At 38.1% G+C, this 22945-nt stretch overlaps 1 protein-coding gene and 1 non-coding gene across 13 annotated transcripts in view; both read left to right on the forward strand.

The window, feature by feature from the left end:
- Positions 1-22945, forward strand: part of PTPRM (protein tyrosine phosphatase receptor type M) — an 836104-nt gene that overhangs the window by 406074 nt on the left and 407085 nt on the right. The window lies entirely within an intron of this gene.
- LOC120361768 (small nucleolar RNA U3) lies at positions 13957-14172 on the forward strand. The gene has a single exon (XR_005577887.1). It is a non-coding gene; the product is annotated as a small nucleolar RNA U3 (small nucleolar RNA).

Consider the following 22945-nt stretch of genomic DNA (forward strand, 5'->3'; position numbering starts at 1 on the left):
GGCAGATTTGTAGGCTCGAAACTTGATTACATCTGACTCCTCACAATTCTGGAGAGAATATACTTGAAAAAAAATTCTTCATAATTTCCTCTAACTCTTAAATTTTGTTGACTGGGAAACTGAGGCTGGGATTAATAAATTGACTTGTGCAGTTATGCAGTGTGTCTGTTTACAGAAGTGCTTGGCCAGTACACTGCTACCAACCCCATCTGAGAACTGGTGCCTGCCCCTCTCTGTGCACTTGCTTTTAGCCTCACTACAAAGCCAGCCTCTGTCAGTCTGCCCTTTAGCTCTGGCTTAGGGTTGATTTAAGGATGGGATTGGACAGTAAGAATCTTTCACTTCAAGACAGAGCCAGATAAAACTGACATGAACCAAGTGGAGTTTCTAGTCTTATATAACATACAGATATAAGTTGACAGGGTTGTTCAACACTGAGAGATATGTATCTGTCAGGGTCCCTTAGCTGTAACTCTACTAAGAACTAGAATGGAAAACCAACTGACCATCTCCACTATTTTTCTATTTTGTTTGCTTGTTGCTGCAAAGAAGTTTATTTTAAATTATAAAATAGGACTCTACTTGACTGCTAAATGGACTCAATATGACCATGAAATATGCCTCGTGGCCCAGAGGCTATCTAGGCTTAGTGAGGTGGTCGCATTAATTGTTTTGTCTGAAGGTAAGCTCTTGGTGAGCCTGTCATGCTAACTTATGAGGCAAACGTTGGTAACACTTTCTCTGTTCAACATGTTACCTTAGCATATATCTTTTTTCTTAAATAAAGAATTTGTAGTACTGTGAAATCATAACTCTTGTTCTATACTTTATCAATATTATACCTGGCCCTTACTCCATAATGATCAGTCTCAGCTTTAATTATTAAAAAGGTTTATATCATAATATTAAGGTTAGGATATTAAACATTATGAAGTGTCTGTGAGCATGTGACAGAGTGTTCTTTCATATAAATTCCAATACTGTTTTGTGATTTTTTTTTTAAGTCAGACATTTCTTTCCACCCTAAGAATTGCCTATAGCAATCTTTAAAAAACAGTGCTTCACCGTGGAAGCTGACAGCACTTGGCTCTGGGCTGCCCACCTGTATTTTCACTGAGCCATAGGCCCATGACAAAGAAAATTGAATGTTGCCTGGGTTACCTTATCTATAAGCTGGGCCTTTAATTTCATTGCTGGCTATATTGAAGCTATAGCTGTTGCCAAAGTGTCTGAAAACAAAAGGAAGGGTAGAGAGATGATTTCTGCAGGTGATCTGTGTGCAACCAACAGAGGAAGTCACTGACCTGCCATCTGAGAGTCCTTTGTTCTGGCCACCTTTGTCTGACCCTGTCTAAGTATACATAAAACACAGAAAAGTTCACTTCTAGGATAAATACTAGGGTTTCTAAGATTGACTTCTAAAGACATCAACAACATAGGTTTCTATGTACGTAAAATCATTTGGGATTTGGGATGTGGAAATTACAATAGTTGGCAATTTGTAATTCTTACGGATGCTTTTGGAAACATTTTTATAAACACAGATCTAAGCTAATCATCTCTTTTGGGCACGTTATGAATCTAAGGTGTTTCATTTGAGACAAATGGTTACTATGTTACATGATGTATTTATTAGTCCAAATGAAAAATACTTGTTTAAATTAAACCTTCTTTTTCCGAAGGTAGTGCAGACATCATAATATGTATTTGCATTACATATTTTTTCCCAGGAGTTTATTCTGAGGAAATGACATTTTGAATATAATAGCAGAAATGAAATACGAAGTCAAGAAGTGAGACTGGAAAAGCCCGGGCACTGGCATCTTGTGTTGTGCTAAGTGTTCCCTTGTCAGCTTGCAGGGTGCTAGCAGAAGTGTGGAGGGGACACAGGAGCAGGCTGGGATGGTGCTTGGAGGCTGGGGAACAGGCTGCACTGGCATTTCCAGTGAAGCAGCTTGGGACACACTTCCTCTTTCTGCCTGAAAAGGACTGAGGGTAAGGGTCCACCCCGGCCCACCCTAGGTTGATCCCTCCCAGGTGCCCGCATCTCTGGGGCTCTGTCCTTAGCCCAGCTCTCGCTCCTGCCTCCTGGCGTGCTGGCTCCTGGATACCACACGTGGATTCCCTGGGCATCTCCAACTTCTCATCTCTATAGTGCAGCCAAGCATCTTACTTCTCCGCCTTGGCCTTGCCTTTTTTCCCAGCCCCGCAAAATACTTTGTTTTACCAGTGTCTCTTACCTGAATAAATACTTCAAACTGCCCACTGATTTTGTCCTGAAACTTGAATTTCCCTTGACTTGTTTCACTACCTCACCTCTGCACTAAATCAATTACTAAATCTCACATACTCTCTTTCCTAGGTGTTTCAGTGTTTGGGAGGTTTCTCTGCAATGCTGCTAGCCTAGCCTCAGCCACTACGATGGCTCCCCGTTGCACCCATATTCCCTCTGTTCCTCTCCAGAGTTGCTCTACCCTACAGCCAGAGATCTTTTACTTTTATTTTATTTTTATTATTTTTAGAGACAGGGCCTTGCTCTGTCACCCAGGCTGGAGGGCAGTGATGTGATCGCAGCTCCCTCCAGTCTCAACCTCCTGGGCTCAAGTAATCCTTCCGCCTCAGTTCCCCCAGGTAGCTAGGACTACAGGCACACACCACCACACCTGGCTAATTTTTAAAATTTTGGTAGTGACTGGGTCTCACTATGTTGCCCAGGCTGGTCTCGAACTCCTAGGCTCAAACAGTCCTGCCACCTCTGCCTCTCAAAGCACTGGAATCATGGGTTTGAGCCACTGTGCTCAGCCATCAGAGGTCTTTTATAAATGCACATGTAGTCATACCATTTCTGAGCAAACAGACTCCTTAATACCCAGCTCTCTAATCCCCCTCCCCATTGCCTGCTCCCTGTTTCTCCATAATTATTCTCACAGCTGGACATATGAGATGCTGGGATTTCATGTGCTGTTCTGCCTTCCTCCACTGGAGCATGAGCCGGCCTTGTGGGGCTTTTGTCTGGCTTGCTTGCTGTCCCTGAGTTGAGCCATCGAAGGCACTCCAGGAATGGAAATGACTGGTTGGGGCACGTTCCCCTATTGTCTGGCTCTGGTTCCCCCTGCCCATCAGTTCCCCTCATTTTTCCTCATTGCTTTTGCAGCTACAGCTTTAGCATTTTTATTTTCCTGAGATCAAGGTTCTCTTCCTGCTTAAGAAGCACCATGAATGTTCAGTCACACCTCCTTTCCCACCATCTGCCCATCTCTTTACTCTTCTTTGCCCATCTCTTCACTCTCTACTTAAATATCCCCTCCTCAGGGATGCTTTCCCTAAGCAGTCTCTGGATGATGAAGCTGTGCATTCTCTTATTATTTTTTAAATATCTAATGTAACCACTACATTGGAAGCCTCAAATCATCAGCAACTATATCTGCCTTGTCTACAAATGCACACACGCCTAGCCTAGAGTAGGCCTTCAACAAATATTTTGGAGACTGAGTCCATGTGATTCAGCCTGCATTAGTGCCTAATTAGCAATGAATGGTCATTATTTTTTCCTTCATGGAGCCACGTACATCAATTAAAGTGTGAGGTTGTCTCCTCTCTATCCCAACCCCTATACTTTGCCCACCTGATCTTCCAGCTGAAACCCTCTGGCTCCCATACTTGCCCCAGGGGAATGATTGTGCTGTGCCAGGACACAGTACTGAAATATATGAGTGTTAACTATATGCAGTCATGCATCCTTAAACAACGGGGCTGAATTCTGAGAAATGCATCTTTAGGTGATTTGGTCATTGTGTGAACATCATAGAGTGTTACTTACCCAATTGTACGTAGCAGAGCCTGCTACCCACCCAGGCTGTGTGTGGTATAGCCAAGGCTCCTAGGCTGCAAACTTGTGTAGCATGTTACTGTACTGAATACTGTAGACTCTTGGAACACAATGGTAAGTATTTGTGTAGCTAAACATTGAAACATAGAAAAGGTACAGTAAAAACATGGCATCTAAGATCAAAATGGCACAGCTGTCCAGGATATCACCATGAATGGAGCTTGCAGGACTAGAAGTTGCTCTGGGTGTCAGGGAGCTAGTGGTGAGTGAATATGAAAGCCTAGGCCTAGGACATTACTATAAACATTACTGTAGGCTTTACAAACACTGTACACTTAGGCTACACTAAATTTATTTTTTAAAATTTGTGTCTTTAATCATAACTTAATCCTAGCTTGCTTAAACTTTTGTACTTTATAAACATTTCAATTCATTTTCATTATTTAACTCTTTTGTAACAACACTTAGCTTAAAAAACAAACACGTTGTACAACTGTACAAAAATATTTTTATATTCTTATTCTATAAGTTTATACTTTTTTTTAACTTTTAAAACTTTTGTGATACCTAAGACACAAACACACACACTAGTCTAGGCCTACACTGGGTCAGGATCACTGATAGCACTGTCCACATCCTGTCCCACTGGAAGGTCTTCAGGGGGCAGTAACACTCATGAAGTTGCCATCTCCCAGAATAACAAGGCCTTCTGCTAGATACCTACTGAAGGTCCTGAATGAAGGTGTTTCACAGTTAACTTTTTTTTTTTTTGATAAGTAGAACAGATTGTAAAATAAGTATGAAAGGCCAGGTGCAGTGGCCCACACTTGCATTCCTAGCACATTGGGAGGCCAAGGTGGGCAGATCACTTGAGGTCAAGAGTTTGAGAACAGCCTGAACCAACATGGAGAAACCCTGTCTCTACTAAAAATACAAAATTAGCTGGGCGTGGTGGCACATACCAGTGATCCCCAGGTACTCGGGAGGTTGAGGCAGGAGACTCTTGAACCTTGGAGGCAGAGGTTGTGATGAGATTGCACCATTGCAATCCAGCCCAGGCAACTAGAATGAAACTCTGTCTCAAAAAAAAAAAAAAAGGATTAAAAAGTATATTATAGTAAATATGTAAACCAGTAACATAGTTGTCTATTATCATTAGCAAGTGTTATGTACTGTATATGATCTTATGTGCTAGTCTTTTATATGACTGGCAGTGCAGATTTCTTTACAGCATCATCACCACAAACACCTCACTGTGTGTTGTGCTATGACCTTAGGACAGCTTAGACGTCACTAGGCATCAGGAAGTTTTCAGCTCCAGTATTCTCTCATGGGACCACTGTGGTATATGTGGTTTGTTGTTGATGGAAATGTTGTTATATGCTGTGTGATGGTAATCTTTCTCTGAGGGTTATTACAAGTAAGGAGACTTCTACAAGGCCTGTGAGGCCTCAAATTCATGACTCAGGGCCCTGACCAGGCCCTGTAGATAGCTCCTATTTGGTACTATCTGCATTTGCCATGATTCTGGCATTCCCTTTCTTATCTTCGTGTCTCTTCAGTGCTGTTCACTTTCTCAGAAATGCCTTTTCCTCCTCTTTTCTTGCTTGTCAAACACACATACTTTCTCGGTATAAAGTAGGGGTCCCCAACCCCCTGATCGCAAACTAGGTACCGTCCATCTGCAGCCTGTTAGGAACTTGGCCACACAGCAGGAGGTAAACCCTGGGCAGGCAGGCATCACTGCCTGAGCTCCGCCTCCTGTCAGATCAGCAGGGGCGTTTGATTTTCATAGGAGTGCAAACTCTATTATGAACTGTGTGTACAAGAGATGCTTATGAGAATCTAATGCCTGATGACCTGAGGTGCAGGTTCCTTATGAGAATCTAATGCCTGATAACCTGAGGTGGAATAGTTTCATCTTGAAATTACACCCCAGACTGGTCAGTGGGAAAATTGTCTTCCACAACACTGGACCCTGGTGCCAAAAAGCTTATGATCCATTGGAATAAAGGAACGGGAATGCCTGTCTTACTCATCAGACAGAGTCTGTGCCCTGCCTCTGTATGCCATAGCACTTTCAATATAGGCATTTGTCTCATAGGCTAGAACTATGCTTTTTCTCTCCAACTTTCTCATCAGTCTGTGTAAGGCCTTAATCTTACCTTTTTTCTCTTGTGCATTAATGCCTGGCACACCCTGGGAGCCCAGAAAATATTTTAAACATTTAAGTAACTGCTCCTAGTTATGTCTCGATCAGAACTAGGAGCAGTTCTACTTTCTACTTGTAATATATTTGCCCGTCTTCTTTGCCACTAACCTTCGTCGAGAAAATAATCTGTGAAAGGTCATTATCAAGTTATCTCAGCACTTATTTAATGTGTGTTTAGCTGCTTTACTGTCACATAAAAACGTGCAGTAGTAAAACAAAGTAATAAAGCTGTCAATAAAAACCCCACTTCCACTCAATATTTAATACTAAAGAGCCAGAGACATTTGAGATTTTCATCCATAATACTAAATTGATGTTATCAAGGTTGGTAGCTGATCAGTTTGCCTTGAAATGCTGTTAACTTGATGAATGAAAATGTAAATTGTTAGAACACAGTGTGTTCTGGAAAACAGTGTGTTTCAGTATTCTTTACGTAATAGTCTCCAAATAAGGTCAAGATAGGAAGCACCCTCATGCTATGAAGCACCTGGTGTTTCTAACAAAGCACGGGCAGTGATGACTGCTGATAAGCCACCATACTCACCGAAGAGTCTAGAAAATGTGACCACCTTCTTTAGAGCATCAGAGTTTATAAGGTAATGCCACGTCCATTTTTTTTTTTGGTCTAATCCTCATAATGATTACAAGGGAGATAACAGTATCATCATTTTCCAAGTTGGGAAGCTTGGCTTCAAAGAGGGTGAGTGCTATTCAGAGATCACACAAAGCTCAATACAATCCCAAATGTTTTCTGACTCCAAATCGGGTTCTTTCTACTATGATGTAGCTACTTCATTGCTAGGGAACTAAAAATTTCATTTCTATACAGATGTGGGAAATATTTAGAAAATCTACCTTTGTGATTAATATTTTTAATGGTTTTTTAATTTTCAAATTGTGTGGGTATTTAGTATACACATGTGTATTTATAAATATATTTGTGTAAACAAGTATAATATCTATCTATATATACATATACACACAAATGTATGTATATACACACAAAAGTGTGTGTATATATATATATATATATATATATATATACACACATATATATATATACACATTTGTGGGGGTAAATGAGATGTTTTGATACAGGCATGTAACGCATAGTAACCACGTCATAGCCAATGGAGTTTCCATCCCATCCCCTCAATAATTTATTCTTTGTATTACAAACAATCCAATTATATTATTTTACTCATTTTAAAATGTACAATTCAATTATTATTGATGATAGTCATCCTGCTGTGCTATCAAATAGTAGGTCTTATTCATTCTTTCATAATTAATTTAAAGAGTAAACTTCAAGTAGTGTCCAGGGGATAGGTGGACTCTGGAATAGTTGTAGAGTTTGAGTGTACACAATCCCTGATGCAAATGAAAGTTATTTCAGAGTCAGGATACATTTCAGAAATCTCTAACCGTTTGTCCCTGACAGTATAAAACTTTCAGAATTCTGCAGAAAAGTAAACCTTTATTTCAGAATTATACTTTGAAGTTTGAAGATAAAAGGAGAGCTGTCTAAGGCCCAGTGCTCAAATAGATGGACTAAAAACATTTTAGAAAAATTCTGGAGAGCTTATCAGAATTTGAAATGAATGTGATAACAGATCCCCTATAGTCAAGTCCTCAGTACTGCGTAACAGGGTTTAAAGCAGCTCAGCCCAGACTAATGCATACAAGAATCAAAGCATTTTGCAGGTTTTGAAATGTGTTTCATTTTCTCAGGAAAGAGAAAAGCAGATTCCTTACTTTTATGTACCTGGTCACCTAGGAGTATTTTCTACTCTATGGTTCTGGTCCATTCTTAGAGCAATACAGAGAAACACAGGGGAACTTGTTCAAATCTGTGATTGCCAGCTGTTGCCTGGACAGTGTTTCCTATTGCCTCTTGGTGCCAGAATGAGCTGGCATTGTTTTGGTGGGGATTGGAAACCTGTGCCCTGAAATGGAGAACAGTGCATATGCATCCCCAGCCAAGGCCACAGGAATAGAGGATGGGGAATGGGGACCCTAGACTCCAGGACACAGCTGGGACTGATGCTAAAATTAACCTGGGGGTGCTTTCATAGAAAACTCATAAAATATAAGTAGATTTAATAGACATTAAATCACATTATCTAATTTTTAAAACATTATTAAAGGTTAAAAACATTTTCTTAGAGTCAGCATTATGATTCACTGTTGTTCACAGTCTTCATGGATTTATTTTGAAATTTTAAGTAAACAGAAACTTTTCATTCTTTCTCGATATCTTCATAAACAAATATGTCTTTGAAAATGTAAATGATGACAGGCACAGTGGCTCATTCCTGTAATTCCAGCGCTTTGAAAGGTGGAGGCAGGAGGATCCCTTGAGCCCAGGAGTCCAGGACCTGGGTAACATAGTGAGACCCTGTGTCTCCAAAAAAAAAAAAAATTATCCAGGCTTGATGGCATGCACCTGTCCTCCCAGTTACTCAGAAGGATCACTTGAGCCTGGGAGGTTGAGCCTGCAGTGAACTGTGATTATGCCATTGCACTCCAGTTTGGGTGACAGAGCTAGACTCTATCTCAAAAAATAAAACAAACAAACAAACAAAAACAAAAAAAAAAAGTAAATGATTTAGAAACGCTTTCAATGGTCTGAAATTTTTGGTAAATAAACATAATCCTTTTATTAGTTTATGGTTTTAAAATTAGGCCCTTTCTAATTTTGATTAAAAGAAATGAAAAGGTCTTTAAAATTTTTTATTACAATAAAGTATACATTAATATATTTCTCAGTTTAACCATTGTAAACGTACAATTCAGTGGCATTAAATGCATTCACAGTATTGTATTGTGTAACCGTCACCACCATCTATACCCAAAACATTGGTATCATCCCTTACTAAAGCCCTGTACTATTACATGACAGCCTCTGCCTCTCCCCTCCACCTAGTCCCTGACAACTTTTGTTCTGCTTTCTTTCTCTATGAATTTGCATATTCCAGATATCTCATACAAGTGGAATCATACCATGGTTTTCTACGTGTTTCTGACTTACTTCACCAAGCATGATATTTTCAAGATCGATTCATGTTGGTGGCATATATTAAAATTTCCTTGCTTTTGGTGGCTGAGTCATATTACATTGGTAGGATATACCACCTTTTGTTTATTCTTTCTCCTGTTGATGGGCATTTTGGCTGCTTCCACCTTTTTGTTATTTTGAATAGTTTTATCAATATTTATGTACAATATCTGTTTGATTTCTAAGGTCTTTCTATACACTTCAGATTTAGGCCCCAGAAAATGTCAGATTGGAGATCAAGTTCACTGTAATAGTGGGGAAAATCACCTACAGAGCAAAAAACTATTGCTAAGGTTAGAGAATATAGTGCATTTATTTAGGTACATATTTCCCATTATTATTAATATATAGTCAATTATTACTGGTTGATCATAGACAAGTTGAAAATTCATTCTTTATTTGTTTTGTGGCTATTAAGTTTGTCTTAATTACCACTGATACAAGCCTGAGAGAGCAGCAGTGTTGATGGATGTGGCTAACTTTTCCTGATTTCCTAATTGCAAATAAAGTAACAGGAAAAATTAAATGACTTCCAGTAAATGGCATCACTGTACCAAACCATGGCAGTGTGTCGGCGGCTTGTGGGTTCCGCTGAAATTTATACTCACCTTGCTTTCATATTGTTATTATTAGCCCCAAACCACTCTTGGTTCATCTTAACCTAGTGCTTTATTTACAGTACATGTTAATATTTATTTCTTAACATGAATTAAAATTTAGCCATGACTCCTTGAGCAGGACATGTAGCATAATAAGAAGGACTTCTGTATCTCCTTACTCACTATGCATATGGGATTTCTTCACTTCATCCTGCTAGATAACATCCTGTTCCCTTACTGACTTCAATTTTCCTAGCCTAGCCACTCAATTCTTCTTGATTAACATTTTTTTTTAACTTTTGAATAACATTTTTCATGTTGAATTCATTTACTTCCACACACTTTCTGTAAGTATGCAGAGTAGGAAAACGATTCCTATATTATTCACTGGCCATGATCTGCTCTCATACTCCTCACTTCACCTCTCATGGGCCTCACCTTTGCTCTCTCTTTTGTGAAGCTCTTCAAAGCTTTCTCTTTTCTCAGGATAATGTTTTTTCCTTACATTTTCTTTATTTTTTAATTTTTAATTTTTTATTTGAGAGAGAGTCTCGCTCTATTGCTCAGGCTGGAATGTAGTAGCACTATCTCAGCTCACTGCAACCTCTGCCTCCCAAGTTCAAGTGATTCTTGTGCCTCAGCTTCCTGAGTAGCTGGGATTATAGGCGTGCACCACCTTGCCTGGCTAATTTTTGTATTTTTAGTAGAGACAGAGTTTTACCATGTTGTCTAGGCTGATCTTGAACTCCTGGCCTCATGCGATTCACCTGCCTAGGCCTCCTAAAGTGCTGGGATTACAGATGTGAGCCATGACACCCTGGCCACTCCTGATGTTTTCTGATCATTTACTCTTTGCATCTATTCTAATACTAACTGTCATGCAAAATGCATCAATGCCTTTTCATTTTTGCGGTGGGAAGAATCATTTTCTGAGGTTTGATTCTCCTGGGTCCTTCATTGTAGCTAGTTTATTTTAGATTATATTCTTTTAATCAGAAGAGACTATGTTGACTTACTTTGGATAATGTAACATATAGATTGCTGTATACTAAATAGTTTCAATGATAGTATTTTTTGAGTGATAACTACTTACAAGTATTAACAATAAGAATATAAAAATTATTCAGTATTCATCCAAAATATTGTAGGGTTGAAAGTTTCACCTGGATTGTTTTTATGATTCAGGAGCTCTTCCCAAAAGGAGGACAATGCTGATTTGCACTGATTTATGAAGATGAATTTCTTAGTCTTCTGCCCTTGAGGCTTAAACGGAGGAGGTTTACATGTAAACAGTCTACACTGATCACCAAGACAGAGAAGTGCCTTCTTCCTTCTTGCTGCCCTTTTTTTCTTTTCCTTTTTTTTGAGACAGAGTCTTGCTCTGTCACCCAGACTGGAGTGAGGTGGCATGATCTCAGCTCACTGCAACCTCTGTCTCCCAGGTTCTGGCGATTCTCCTGCCTTAGCCTCCTGAGTAGCTGGGACCACAGACGCGAGTCACCATGACTGGCTAATTGTCTGTATTTTTAATAGAGACCAGATTTCACTGTGTTAGTCGGGATGGTCCCAATCTCCTGACCTCATGATCTGCTCACCTCGGCCTCCCAAAGTGCTGGAATTACAGTTGTGAGCCACTGCCCCCAGCCTTATGCTGCCTTTTTAAAAGTTGTTTTTTTTCTCCAAGGATAGACTCTTTGTTAATGTTAGTAGTGGTGGTGGGTTAACAATACATATTTACAAAACAAAAGTTATTATGAGCATCTCCTACCATCCTACCACCTCACAATTAAAAAATAATTAATGACATATAATAACAAAGGATTTCTGGCACTGAAGAATTTAATGAATAAAACAGAAATACAGTTGAGACCTTCAGCAATGGATTAGATCAAGTAGAAGAAAGAATTACTAAACTCAAAGGTAGCTCTTTTGAAATAACCCAGTCAGATATAAATGAATGAAAAAAACAATTTTAAAAAGAAACCCTAAATGGCATATAGGACACCATCAAGTAAACAAACATTCAAATATTGTGAATGCCAGAAGGAGGATAGAAAAAAGCATAGAAAAACCAATTAAATCTGGAATAATAAATAAAAGTTTCTTAAATCTTAAGAGATACAGACATCCAAGTATATGAAGCTTAAAGATCTCTGAATGTACTTAACTCAGAAGTCTCTTTGAGGCACATTATAGTTAAACTGTCAAAAGTTAGAGAGAGAATTTTAAACAATAGAGAAAATTGTCAAGTCACATGTAAGGAAATTACAGCAGATCTCTGCAGAAACCATGTATTTAATGATACATTCAAAGTACTTAAAGAAAGATAAAAAAAAAAAAACTCCTGGCCAAGAATACTATATTCACCAAAGCTGTCCTTCAGAATGTAAGGAGATACAAAGTCTTTCCCAGACAAACAAAAACTGATGGAATTTGTCACCACCAGACTGACTATAAGATAAATGCTTAAGAGAGCTACACCTAGAAGTAAAAGGATGCTATCCATCACCATGAAAACACATTACAATATAAAATTTACTGAAAGAGAAGATACGTAAATGAGAAACAGAAAGGAATAAAATGTTATTACTACATAAAGCTACCAAATCTCAAAGATCAGAGAGGAAAAAAGTGAAAAAAGGATTTACAAAACAAAAAACAATGAAGAAAATGACAAGTGTAAGTTCTCACCTATTAATAACAACCTTGCATATAAACAGTCCCAATTAAAAGATATGGGCTCACTGAATGGGTAAAAAAAATAATAATAACAAGACCCAACCATATCCTGACTACAAGAAACTGAACTCACCTATAAAGACACATTAGACTGAAAGTGAAGAGATGAGAAAAAAAAAATTTATGCAAGAAGAAACCAAAACTCTGCAGTAGTTGCTACACTTACATCAGACAAACTACAACTTTAAGTCAAAAAACATAAAAAGAGACAAGGTCACTACATAATTATAAAAGGATCAATTCAGCAAGAGGATATAAATTACATACACATACACACCCCAATACTGGTGCATCGGATATATAAAGCAAATATCACTAGCGCTACTGGAAGAGATAGACTTCGTTACAATAGTAGTTGGGGATTTTAACACCAAACTTGCCTGCAGCATTAGATAGATAACCTAGACAGAAAATCAGCAAAAAAATACTGGACTTAACTACTCTACAAACCACATGGACCTGGCAAACATTACAGAACCTTTCATCTGACAACTGCAGAATATACCTCATCAGCACATGGGATTTTCTTCAGGTTACACCACATGTTAGGCAATGAAACATATTTCAATAAATATAAAAAAGTCAAAATCATTTCAAGTATCATATCAGAACACAATGGCATAAAACTGGAAATCAGTAACAAGAGAAATGTTGGAACTGGGAAAAATATATGAAAATTATGTAATACACTTTTGAATGATCATTGAGTTAGTGAAGAAATGAAGAAGGAAATTTAAAAAAATTGAAACAAATGAAAATGGAAAGGCAATATACCAAAACATATGGGATTCAGCAAAAGCAGCACTACAAGGGACGTTTATAGTCATAAATACGTACATCAAGAAGTAGAAAGATTCCAAATAACCTAATGATACACCTCAAGAAACTAAGAAAAGCAAGAACAAACCATATGCAAAATTAGTAGAAGGAAAGAAATAATAAATATCAGAGCAGAACTAAATGAAATGGAGACAAAAATAGAAAACAAAATGAACAGTTGGTTTTCAGAAAAGATAAAATAGATAAACCTTTAGTTAGACCAAGAGAAAAACAGAAAAAACCCAAAAGAGACATTACAACTGATACCACAGACATAGAAAGAATCATTATAGACTATTAGAAACAACCAAACAACAACAGATTCGTGGACACACAATCTCCGAAGGTTGAACCAAGAAGAAGTAGAAAACCTGAACAGACCAAAAATTAGTAATGAGATTGAATCAGTAATGAAAAACCTTCCAACAAAGAAAAGCCCAGGATCAGATGGCTTTGCTGCTGAATTCTATCAAATTTATAAATTAGAACTGAGACCGATTCTTCTAAAATTATTCCAAAAATTTGAAAAGGAGAGAATTCTTCCTAACTCATTGTAATAGGCAAGCATAACCCTGATAACAAAACCAGACAAGGATGTGACAAATAAGAAAACTACAAGCATCATCATCATGAACGTAAGTGTAAAAATCCCCAACAAAATATTAACATAGTAAATCCAGCAGTACAGTAAAAAGTTACAAAGACCATATTTCAGGGATCATTTCTATAGTTCATTACTAGAGAAGTTTCTCTGAACAGGTAGAGCACTAGAAACCATAAGGAGGAGGTACAGCGTTCTCTTCTGAGCGTGACGCTGACTCTTGGTGTTGCTTTTGCTGCAATTTCCATGTACCATTGATGATTGTCCTTGTCTTCCTTTGGGAGAGTAAGATGGAGGGGATGCAGTCTGAGTGCTCCCCATTTTATTGTTATGTACTAAGAACAGTGTTTTTGTTGTGCAAGGGGGTGGTTGGTAGCTCATTTAGCAGGCAGATTGTTTTGAGAACATGTCAAGTGAGAGGTTTTTTTGTTCTTTGCTTGCTGGAGGGATCTTTGTGGGGTGGGCTGCCTGATCTGTCACATGGCTCTCAAATATGATTTTTCTAATTCCAGTATTTCTTGTTTTCTCTGGATTTCTGAAGGTTTTTTTTCTATGTAGTATTTTCAGAAAGTTTGTTATTGCTTAGTCTGTTGTGTTCAGTTCTCTTCAAGGTTTTGTAGAAGGGTTTGCTAGTGAAGAGACTAAAGCTTTTGTTTTCTTGGTAGGTAAAGCATGTTTGAAATTATCCATTTACTTTTTTTTTTTTCTTTTTTCTCTTTCTTTCTTAAAAAAAAAAAAAGATACACCATGATCAAGTGAGATTTTTATCCCAGGGATGCAAGAATGGTTCAACATACACAAATCAATGAATGTAATATGCCACATCAATGGTAAAAAGGACAAAAGTCATATGATCATGTCCATCTGTAGGTGCAGAAAAAAGCTTTTGATAAAATTTAATATCCCCTTATGATAAAGTCTCTCAACAAACGGAGACATACCTCAAAATGATAAAGGCAATATATGACATATAGCTAACATCATACAGAACAGGGAATAATGTGAAACTTTTCCTCTAAAATCTGGAACAAGACAAGGATGTCCATATTCACCACTTTTATTCAACATAGTAATGGAAGTCATGGCCAGAGAAATCAAGCTAGAGAAAAAAATAAAAGTCTCCAAAATTGGAAAGGCAGAAGTCAAATTGTCCTTGTTTGCAGATGACATGATCTTATATTTAGAAATACCTAAAGAACTATAAAAAGCTATTTGATCTTGTAATCAATTTCAGTAATGATGCAGGGTACAATATCAACATAACAAAAGTCAGTAGCATTTCTATACATAAACAGCAAACAATTTGAAAATGAAATCAAGAAACCTATTGGATTTACAGTGGTTATCAAAAAAATAAAATTCCTAGGAATAAATTTAAATCAGTGAAAGTTTTCTACAATGAAACCTCCAAAACACGGATGAAAGGAATTGAAAACACCAAAAAATGAAAAGATACTACATGTGTACAGATAGAAGAATTATTAAATAACATTCTTAAAATGGCTGTACTACCTGAAGCAATCCACAGATTCATTGCAGTCCCTATCAAAATACAAATGACTTTCTTCACAGAAATTGAAAAACAATCTCGATAGTCATATGGAACCACAGGAAACCCTGAAGAGACAAAGCAATTTTACAAAAAAGAACAAGGCTAAAGGGATCATACTACCTGATTTGAAAATATACTACAGAGCTATAGTAAGCAAAACAGCGTGGTGCTGCATAAAAACAGACACACAGACCAGTGGAACAGAAGAGAACCCAGTAGTAAATCTATGTATTTATAGTCAACTCATTTTTGGTAAAGGCTTCAAGAGCATACAAGTGCTAAGAAAACTGGATCCTTGCATGTAGAATAATGAAACTAGACCCCCACCACCATGTATAAAACTCAAATCAAAATGGTGTAAAAACTTAAATCTAAGACTGAAGCTATGAAACTACTAAAAGAAAATGCAGGATAATTGCTTTGGTACATCATTGGTCTGGGCAAATATTTTTTGGGCAAAATGTCAAAAGCACAGGGAACCAATGCAAAAATAGACAATTTGGGTTTTTAAAAAAACTGCATAGCAAACGAGTCAATCAAGAAAGTGAAGATCCAACCTAAGGAATGGGAGAAATTATTTGCAATCCATCAGATAAGGAGGGATTAATATATATATATATATATATATATATATATATATATATATGGAATATATAATAGGAATATTATATATTAGGAATATAATATAGAATATATAAGGAACTCAAACAACTCAACAACAGTTACAAAAATCTGATTTAAAAAATGGGCCACTGACCTTATGGACATTTCTCAAAAGCAGACATACAAATGGCATATGAAAAACGGCTCAACATCACTAATTGTTAGAGAAGTGCATATCAAAACCACAATGAGATATCTTTTCATCACAGTTAATGTGGCTATTACCCAATGGAAAATGTAACAAATACTGGCAAGGATGCAGAGAAAGGAGAACTCTCATGCCAGTGTTGGTGGGAACATAAATTAGTACAGCCATTATGAAAAGGAATATAGAAGTTCCTCAAAAATTAAAAATAGAACTATTGTATAATCCAGCAATCCCACTGCTGGGTATTTGGGTATGTTTGAAAAGAAAGGAAATAAGTATGTTGAAGAGAGATCTGCACTCTCATATTTATTGAGTTCTGTTTACAGTAGTGAAGATATGGAGTTAACCCAATGTCCATCAGTGGATGAATCGATAAAATAAAATACAGTGTATATACACGAAAGAATATTATTCTGCCATTAAAAAATGGAGTTTTGTCATTTGAAGCAACATGAATGAGCCTGGAGGACATTATGTTAAATAAGGCAGGCACAGAATTACAAATATTACAGGTTCTACACATGTTGGAGCTAAAAAAGTTGATCTCTTGGAGGTAGAGAGTAGAATGGTGGTAAGGGTAAGGAGTTGGAGGGATGGAGAGAGGTTGGTTAATTGGTACAAAAATACTGTTAACTTGAAGGAATAAGTTCTAGTCTTTAATAGCATAGTAGGATAACTATAGTTATCAATCATTTATTGTATCTTTCAAAATAGCTGCAAGAGAAGATTTAGAATGTTCTCAGCACAAAGAAATGGGAAGTGTTTGAGGCAGTGGAAGGCCCAGTACCCTGATTTGATTATTATGCATTGTATACATGTATCAAAATATAACACGTACTCCACAAATATGTGAAATTTTTATATCAATGTTTTAAAAATTAAAACATGACACTATTAAAAGTCTTTATTCCTCATGAAGATGTTTGTGAACTAATAGAAAAAAATCATTAAATATTTTAAATACAGAAAGAATATTCATATAGTGAAAAAATTACAAATATGGCAGCACCCAAGTACTTTTGTACAACTTTTTAAAAATGTTTTTTGAGACAGTCTCACTGTGTCACCCAGGCTGAAGTGCAGTGGCACAGTCTCAGCTCACTGCAGCCTCCACCTCCTGGGTTTAAGTGATTCTCATGCCTCCCTCAGCCTCCTGTGTAGCTGGGATTACAGCCATGTGCCACCACACTTGGCTAATTTTTGTATTTTTAATAGAGACAGGATTTTGCCATGTTGGTCAGGCTGGTCTCAAACTCCCGGTCTCAAGTGATTTGCCTACTTTGACCCTCCCAAACTGCTGGGATTACAGGTGTGAGCCACTGTGCCTGACTGAACAGCATTATTTATCGTGTATTTATATGATTATTGTATATTTTATGAATTTTTATGATTTGTATTCATTCATTTTCCAACCTGCTTATCCTGCGTAGTGTCACAGGCAGTCAGAGCCTATATTGGCAGCTCAGGAGAGCTGGCTGAACCAGCCCTGGACAGGATGCCCTTCCATTGCAGAGTGCACTCACATAACCCCACACTCACTCACACTGAGACACTTGGGAGAAGCCCGTTAACCTGTCATGTACATCTTTGGGATGTGTTAGGAAACCAAGGTACCTGGAGAAAACCCTCACAGATGTGGTGAGAATATGCACACTTCACACAGATGGTGGTGCTGGCTGGGAATTTCTGAATTTTTCTCATCGGTGTTATAACCAGATGACATGTTACAACCATTACTTACCATAGGAATCAAGTCAGTGATACAGATGATAGTTGCAATATAGGCTAGGTGATTGGGGCCTTTGAGAAAGCAAGCCTTGAGCTGGGCTTTCCAGAAAGAAGGTAAAATCCCTCTCTGAGGAGAGACATGTGGGATGGGATACTAGGCACAAAAGACAGTACTAATGACAGTTTGTAGGAGGGACTTTCAAGTGTTTAATAGATAGTGATAAGGTATTAGGTTGGTGCAAAAGTAATTGTGGCTTTTGACAATGGCAAAAAACACAATTACTTTTGCACCAATCTAATATAATATGTTGATTATAATAGAGCATTTATTTAGAAAAAGAGTAGTAATAGAGAAGGTTCCAAGATAGATGGATATTCAACTGTGGGAAAATTATTGTATTAGGGTTCTCCACAGAAACAGAACCCATAGGGTATGTGTATGTACACATACAAAGAGACTCATTATAAAGAATTGGCCCACATGATTATGGAGGCTGACAAGTCCCAAGACTTGTGGTTGGCAAAGTGGAGACCAGAAGAGCCTGTGCTGATGCAGTTCCAGTTGTGAAGGCAGCAGGCTCAAAACCCAGGAAGAGCTGATAATTCAATTTGTGTATGAAGGCCAGGAAAACAAAAAGAAAAACAACGACAAAAAAACAATGTCTGAGCTCAGAAGCGGTCAGACAAGGGGAATTACCGCCTTTTTGTTGCATTCAGCCTTCAACTGATTGGATGAGGCCCACCTGCATTAGGGAGGGCAGTCTGCTTTGCTCAGAACCCAGATGCAGGTGTTAAATGCACCCAGAAACACTCTCACAGACACACCTAGAATAATCCTTCACCAGATGTCTAGGCTGCCTCTCCCCTTGTCAGCCTTACACATAAAATCAACTATCACAATCATGAATGCCAGGAATTGACATTTAAATTGTAAATAGTTGAATGTAGTGCTTTATTTAGGCAAAAGTCCACAATTAGGTAAAATGTCAGCAAATCCATTTATTAAGGTGACATGTGTCTGTTATTAATCAATCAATTTGTTCATTCCCCTCTTTGGATGTATAATGGTCTTACTATGTGTCAATAAGTGAATATAAAACAGTATGTTTGGATTTCTACAGGTGTATTTGAATAACAGCTTTCTCACTTCGGGGCTCAGCCTCAATTCATATTTACATGGCAAGATAATTGTTGATGTTGTAGAGAGGTGCTTAGTTAAGCAAAGAGATAAGCACCATCTAAAATCAAGCTGACAATAGGACCCTTAGGAATAAATATTTGTGTTCATGGACATTGGTCTAAAGTGGCATCTTTAAAACTACATTTATTGTGTTTGATAGAAACATAGAGTTATACCTCATGGCGGCTGCCTCATTCATTTCACATCATATATCATGAAGTCACAAGAAAAGAGAAAAAAATCAGTTCTGGATGGCAGTGCAAGCTACCTTCATAGGAGGTCAAGAAAGTAGTTTTTACAATTGTTAACATTTCTGTGCTTTTCTAAGGACTTGTTCGTATCCTTCTCCAGCAGTGGCAGGCACTTGAATAAACTACTCAATTTGGAACATAACAAACGACTTCCAGTTCTATAAAGAATGGTGGTGCAGATACATGGGTGGAACACTGCAGGCACCTAGGAAAGAGAGCACCACTTCCAAAATGTTTAGTGAAAATAGCATTTTAGAACAGACCAGAAATGTCTGATGGGAGGCAGAAGAGTGAGCAACTGCAGCTTTGAAAGAGAGCAGACTAAAATGCTCCATTCAACATGTGCCTGAAATTGGGGTCTGGCAGCTGTACCACCTCTTGCTATCTGTGACAGTATTGGTGAGGTGTCTGGATTCGTTGCAAGTCTCTGCTGAGCAGGGCTGGCACGTTTCTTGCCTATGTCCTCTGTTAGGGGTTAGCAATAGACCTCTCAGAAACTGCAGGATGGAGTGTGGTTGAGCTTGTAAGTGCTAGTGTCTTTGCTGACAGAATTGCTGGGATGATTACTGTCACCTCCTAAGTTTTGTGTGTCACAGGCCATTGTCCAGTTATGGTTTTTCTGAGAAGTGAAATTTGGTGTATGTGAGTGGGTGGGTGTGTATCCAGCTTGAAAGGTCTGAGAGACTGGACTGACAGACAGATAAAGGTTTTCTGGTGCCAGACGGCTAGGTGAAAGGTTTGTTTTTTTTATTTGCCCCCCCACCAGCCTAAATACACACTGGCTTTTGTGACTTTATAGAGTTATTCTCAGATATGTATTCCCAAACTAGCAATATTTATGAAATGATTCCAAGAATTCAGTAGATAAGTCTGCATGGCTCCCAAACCCATGTCCCCTTCTCTGCACTAATCTTTCTTAATAAAAAGCCAGTTGATAGCTTTTCTTTGCTGAGCTCCAGCAGTTAGCCTGGTAAGATTGAATAATGTCAGGTAGCCATGTCAGGCGTTTGGAAAGCCTGCAGGCAGAAGGCAATAAGAATGGTCTTACTGAACACATAATATTCTATCAGTGTTAAGACATAGATTTATGGCTTCTAGCACAACATTCATTGTCAGCACCTGCTGTGTGTCGTAATTGATGTTTTCCTCTGGTTTCCTTGAACAGTTCTGCCTCAGCTAATGCCATTAAGTTTCAGAACTTTTAAAAGAGTTATTGTTAAATGTGGAAAACTCCTCCTGATTATTTTGGCCATTAGACAGCCATGTGAAATGAGATCATAGAAAAATTGCAGATAATCCATCCACTCATATTCATGCTCTGTCTAGATTTATGAAGTCCTGCCCCAAGGCAGAAAAATGCCTCTGGAACGAGTGCCTAATAGACATTTAGGTGTCTGGATGCCGAATAGATGCATATATGCATAGCTTTTCTGTTTTGTTATTTCACTTTCGTTTCTAAAAACCTTGATAATATTTAAAAGCAAATGTTCAGAAGGGAATGAAAGTCCTGCCATCAGAACAAGACATTTGAATGGTAGAAACTCAAGTCCTTGCCAGGTATGATTCGATGTGAACACAGGCTAACTCATTAGTATCCAACCAGCACCCACTGCTGAGTAGGTTAGAAGTAAGCAAGATCTGGAACAAGGCAAAAATCAGAACAACAGGCAGAGAAAACATAATGTCACATCCTTGGATGTCTGGTATGTAAGTGCAGAACAATGACAAAAAAGATCCATGAGTCTTGGACAAGCTGGGGTCCCTTTTTTCTCCACCTTTGTGAGAACCAGCCCTGCATATTCTCCTGTGTCTGTGATTGTCACAGAGTGGTCTCTGGACCAGCAAGCATCAGCACCCTGGAGAATGCAGGCTCCCAGACTCCAACTCAGATGTATTGAATCAGAAACTCTTGAGTGGCAAGACCCAGCAATCTTGTTTTAACAAGTCTTACTGGTGATTCTGATGCATTTTAAAGTTTGAGAACCATTGAAGTATCATCCCCTAACAGAGGTAAAGTAAGTGAATTTCACAGAACATCTCTCCATGATTACAATTCTTAGGCTGAGATGAAGGACAAGAAATGCTGATGCATCTCTGCCCACTGATTTGACAACTCAGGAGACCAACAGGTTTTAGAAGTTGTTTTTTTTTTTTTTTAATTTCAAATATTTCATTTTGAGTAAAAACTGAAATATCAAAGAATTCTCTAAAATTCTCTACTAGGACAACAAAGACAATGAAATAGACAGAGCAGCCTGGCATTTGCTTTTGTGCTGTTACCCAAAGTGTTTCTCATTTTGCCATGGCTGAGAGAGTTGGTGATAGGATTTGGCTGTGTCCCCACACAAATCTCACCTTGAATTGTAATATCCCCACGTGTCAAGGGCAGGGCCAGGTGAAGATAATTGAATTATGAGGGTGGTTTCCCCCATACTATTCTTATGCTAGTAAATAAGTCTCATGGTAAATAAGATCTGGTGGTTTTATAAATGGTGGCTCCTCTGCACAAGTTCCCTCTTACCTACGGCCATGTAAGACAAAATATGCCTTTGCTTCTCCTTTGCCTTCTGCCTTGATTATGAGGCCTCCCCAACCATGTGTCAGTTCATTAAACCTCTTTATTTTAAAAGTAACCCAGTCTCAGATACGTGTTTATTAGCAGCATGAGAACAGACTAATACAGTTGGAAAATTTGGGCGTCCTATTTCCATATAGAGAACAGAACTGTTCCCCAGATTTAGAAAGAGAGAGGAAGGTGCCTTAGCCAGATCGCCTGGTGTCTACACTTGTAGAAGTTGGTCTGAGCACCGTATCACATCTGCTGAATGAAGTAAAAATCAGCTCCAGCCCTCATGCTATCTTGAAGATTACTAGGCAAAAATAAAGTCATAACTGTGGCTTAAAACTCTAAACTAAATTCTGGGAGTTAATTACATTATAGACATTAATGCTTTTAAGAGATTGTGTATTTCTTTGCATCTGTGTAATTGCACCATTAGTTCAACAGCTTCATTTAATACACATTTGAGGGCCTATTACGTACAAGCTGGCATTCCTTAATTATGTTCTTCTTGTGTTGCGTCTTGGCCTTCTGTCTGTGACCATCCTATTTAAAGAAACTTAGGGAGGAAAGAAGATAAATATTCACTTTCCTTTTCCTGGCTATAGGAGCACCAAGTTCAGTCACTCGTTTTGGTGGGAGCTGAGTGCACACTCTTCCAGCCCTCAGAAGCAGGTAGTTTAACTTTTCTCAAGGCCCAGTGTTGTCTGTGTTGAAATTCCATGTCTCTAAAAAGAAATGGAAATGTTTCTTTGTGGACTGACCTATTCAGGAATTTCATAGGGCCTAAGAAAACAGGACAGAGTGAAAATCTCAGCTGTGCACTGAATTTCTCGACTTAAAGTCACTGTCTTAGATGGGGAGTTAACTGAAAATTGTTTTGAAACTAAATTGAAAGCAGCCACTTACAGTAAGGGTTGAGGAGGGTATGTTAGATAAGTCCCTTATGAAAGGGAACCATAGAATCACTGTAATTTTGCAATTTGTGGATCTATCCTTTGTTTTT

The sequence above is a fragment of the Saimiri boliviensis genome, chromosome 13 (genome assembly GCF_048565385.1).
Source record: "Saimiri boliviensis isolate mSaiBol1 chromosome 13, mSaiBol1.pri, whole genome shotgun sequence".
NCBI lineage: Eukaryota > Metazoa > Chordata > Mammalia > Primates > Cebidae > Saimiri > Saimiri boliviensis.